The following is a 4555-nucleotide window of genomic DNA, read 5'->3' as shown; positions in this document are numbered from 1 at the left end:
TTCCTGCTATGTGTATGTTTACATACGAGTGACCTAATAACATCCTAACAGATGGGGACATTTGAGTAGGTGAATTAACAACAGATTAACAATACATTGCATATGTGAAGGATCTTTGTCTTACACTGACCACTTGGCAAGCCTTTGCTTTTATAAGTTCTGGATATTTATCATTTCCCTTACTCCATTACCCACTGATTTTAGATTGAACAATATCAGCATGATGGTTAAGCACAGTGATCTGTATGAGGTTGTCAAAAATACTTAGCCAGGTGGCTCAAAAACATAACACCTACAAGTCAGGTCCACATATATCCTAGTTTACCTAGGGCAATCCTGGCTTATGATCAGTTTTTAAAAGTTTTTAATATTGTCTGCCTTCACTCTCAAGGAGTTTTGGTTTCTGAGAGAAATTATGTGGTCACTCTACTTATAAGAATCGAAAAGGACTCATTCCTCATCCCTTAGTTTTCAATAGTTAATTTTGATTGTAATAAAAATGACTCAGGATAGAGGTGAGGAAAACCCAGACCCTGCCACCATGCTACCACCGGGAAAACTTTCTATTAGTGGAGGGTACTGGGTTGAAGCAAATAGAGACTTGTGATTCATTCAAAGGCCAGAGTTAAGTCTGGTTTCTGTGTTGATTCTTTGTATCTAGTTCAGTGTTGGGTAGGTAGAAACAATAAGCACTAGCAGATAGATTAGATAAATTCTTCATTCAACAAATAGACAGGAGAATGACCATTCAATATTAGAATAATATATATTTGTGGCGATTTTAGAGAAGACCTCTCTGAAACAAACACCCACACACAAATAGGTCACTGAAATTTTTTTTGCGGTACGCGGGCCTCTCACTGTTGTTGGCCTCTCCCGTTGCGGAGCACAGGATCCGGACGCGCAGGCTCAGCGGCCATGGCTCATGGGCCCAGACCCATGGGATCTTCCCAGACCGATCCCAGCCGTGGGATCTTCCCAGACCGGGGCACGAACCCGTGTCGCCTGCATTGGCAGGCGGACTCTCAACCACTGCACCACCAGGGAAGCCCACTGAAACTTCATTTTGAATAAACTTTTCTTTTTAGTGAATGCAGCAAAGAATGAATAAATTTGTCTCTGATGTTCTTTGAAGCCAGGTATGCCCTATAATCATCAACGACTGATTTGGAGGAAAAAAAAAAAAGTGTAAAAATGTATTTATACTGAAAAAAAATTTCTTGTTCTTACAACCAGATTGACTGTAGAACATGTCCTGAAAATGAAGCTTCAGATTCTAGTTAACACTATTTTTCATCAGTAAATTTTGTATTTCTCTAATTACAATGGCTTTAATATTGAACAGACTTTTCCAGCCCATGCCAAGCATTTATTTGTAATTTCCATACCTGAATTAAAAAATTATGATGTAGAACTGCCAAAAAGTATTATTAAATCAGTGAATTCTAAACTAGGAGACTGTGATATCCTGGTGTGATGGAAGCAGCAACCACAGTGCTATGGAAGCACAGGGGCTTTGGCAAGATCTGCTTCACTATGAATACTTCACCCTGAAAAGGAAATAGGACAAATCCCAGCAGAAACAGGGTGTTTAAGACAGAGCAGCAATAAACAAACACAAGATATTTTAAAAGGACATTTAAAATAAAATCTGAATTGTCACAGAAATCAGAACACTTGACAATGATTAGTTATTAAAAGGTAAGAAATGGTCAGTCACCTTGCCTGGTAGTCAGCTCCTTCCTTAATCCTGCCCTTCTTTATCTAGTCCCTATCACAGTAAATAACTCCATCATCCATCTGACAGCCTAAACCAATCCCTGGATTTAATTTTATCTCTTTCACTAGCCTCCTACTCATATCCCCACAGCCTTACCCAAGATCAATGAAAGTGTCACACTCATGCCACCTTCCTGTTAATATATGTTAATACCAGAATGGAGCTGGTCATTTTTTTGGACAACCTATTCGGGATGTTTGAGAGTTACCAGTTAATAATATGTCCCTTCTTTGGGCTAGAATCTTTTTTTTCCCTCAATGAGTCCCAGATGCTAAGAGATAGAAGCTATCAAATGCAATGCCTAGACAATATCACATATTACTGCGTGCTTCTCTAAACGTGAATATATTCAATCATATGAACAGTACTAGGCTCCTGAAGATGGATGGCAGAATGGTCTTTCTCTCACCTTATAACACAAACTCAGTAGAGGTTGAACTTCTAGGAAAGCATGTCCTGAGAATTGAGATTTCTCTCAAGATAGATTGTTGGCCATGGTAAAATCCAAGTAAAACTGTTTTTTTTTTTTTATATACAAAGGTAGTTTCTTCTTAAATTTTTAAGAAGCCAGTCATCAAAAAATAAGTAAGAAAGATTCCTAAAAGGGTTACTTATTGCAGGTGATACTGAAAAATCATTTACATGTTCCAGGCTCTGAACTAAATTTAGTGAATATGACAACAAGCAAAACAAACAAAATTCCCTCTCCTAAAGAAAAACTACATGTTTTTATTTTTTAGTTTAAACACTTAACTCATTGTTACAGAAAACAGCAAAGTTACCATGGCCAACCTAAGAACAAATTCATCTTGTTTTGTTTCTGTGAAAAATAAAAGTTTTTATGTGACAGAATGCCAGAGACCTCAATCTCCATTTGGAGACTGATGAAACTGAAACTTACCACTCTTACTTCAAATGACTACCCTATGTCCCTACAGAGAGGACATTTATTATGTTTATTTTCCAACATCCACTTCCTGTTCTCTCTGTAACCATTCCAATATTGTACTGGGAACAACATTTTCCCTACTGGATACAGTCTGATGATATGGCCAATCAAGACTGGAAAAAGACTGGAAAAGCTGCTCACAGATTCATTCCCACAATGGTGACCTAAAGAAACTACCCATTACATCTTGCGACCTGGAATCCACGTTCTGCCCTAGTTCCTGCCCTGCTTTCTCAGCATTCAGTTATCCCTGTGAGCTCCATAAATCACCACATGAAACTTTCCTTTGCTTAGTTAGCTTCAGTTTCCCTTGTTTGCAGTCCAAGATTCCTAATAGATACACCATGGATTATTCCAGAGGCATTGACTACATTCCCTGGGATCAGAGCATGCCTTATAGTGCCTGGCAACAAGCACTGAGACAAGTATATTTTACTTAAAATGAAAATGAAAATAGCACAAAACGATGGTGTTGCCTCATCCTCTAATTTATTCTTATAAATTATTCCTTGTGATTAATGTAGCTAGTAGCTAAAATTGTTACTTGCACACAACACAAAAATGCCAGAAAGTTATTTTCCTGGATAGTAAAAAGCTACTGACGTTTATACCAGATTATTATTACAGCAATTACGCAGCTGACATGCAGAAGCCTCAAAGATATGTGGCCCTTGGGATAGCAAATAAGAAGTTTGAAATAAATGAAACTCAAATACTGGAGTCGTGTGGATGGTCAGCACTGCTCCTCTTGGCAAGAAAGCAGTTTCTTCTCTTCCAAGAAAGAATTTGCATGACACTAGCCATAGATATTACTTTTCCTCCTCGTCACACATTAATTGACTACCCAGGTGCTCAGAGTAAGGAGAATAACACCAAGTGCTTATTTAGAAAAAAAACCTTTCAAGAAAGCACAATGTAATCACAAACATGGTTGCCTTGATAATAATTAATAACTTGGGTTAGCTTCTAGCCTAAATCAATAATGGCTATTTTGCCCATCTATAAAATTCCAGACGTGGTCCATTCTACACACCCCTTGCCCTAAGAGCTAAAAGCAAAGCCTGTGTCAAATTCTTGATTCCATACCTATTGCAGCAGAATGCAAGAAATAAAACCTAATGAGTTTCTACCAACACAAACAATTTGTTAGCATTGACTGGTCACTTCAGTGAAAGAACCAGTCAATTTAATCAACTTGGTCAAACTGGCCTTAAGCTGAAGTGACAAATGGATGTAGTCAAAATAATCAAACTATGTAAATAGACTGGGTATGTTCACTTCAATATCCTTATTATGGTTCTGAATCTTAATATTTTTGCTAATAAGCACTAGTCTCTGCTGACTGGGAAAATGTTAATACTGGGGAATCACAAAGCGAGATGCTCGCTTACCTCAGTGGTCATAACCGATCATCTGAATGAGCAAAACCTGTAGGCAAATGGAATAAACCTTCCCCCAACCTCTTGACTGAGGGCATGCCCAGGAGTCCTACACCAGGTTTTCTAATCATTCGTATGTGAAGAATCCAGAAGAGACATTGCCCCTAGCCACAGTATAATTGGTTACATACATACAGTATAAACATACATTTACTGGACAGTGGACACAGGAATACTGAATTAGAAAACATACCCAAGTGACTCTACCAGGAATCTAAGAAGAACCGACAGCAGAGAGGGCTTTCTAAAGCCCCAAACAATCATGGTAATTCACTTCCAACTGTTGCCCTGCTGGCACTTTTCCTAAGCAGACAGCGGAGAACTGCTGCATCTCTCAGATAACAAGGTAATTAATGTTAAAAAGGAAGACCATATTGAGAAGGGTCA

Source organism: Lipotes vexillifer, unplaced genomic scaffold (assembly GCF_000442215.2).
Source record: "Lipotes vexillifer unplaced genomic scaffold, Lipotes_vexillifer_v1.1 scaffold380, whole genome shotgun sequence".
In the NCBI taxonomy this organism is placed as follows: domain Eukaryota; kingdom Metazoa; phylum Chordata; class Mammalia; order Artiodactyla; family Lipotidae; genus Lipotes; species Lipotes vexillifer.
Note: the sequence above shows the minus strand (reverse complement) of the source record.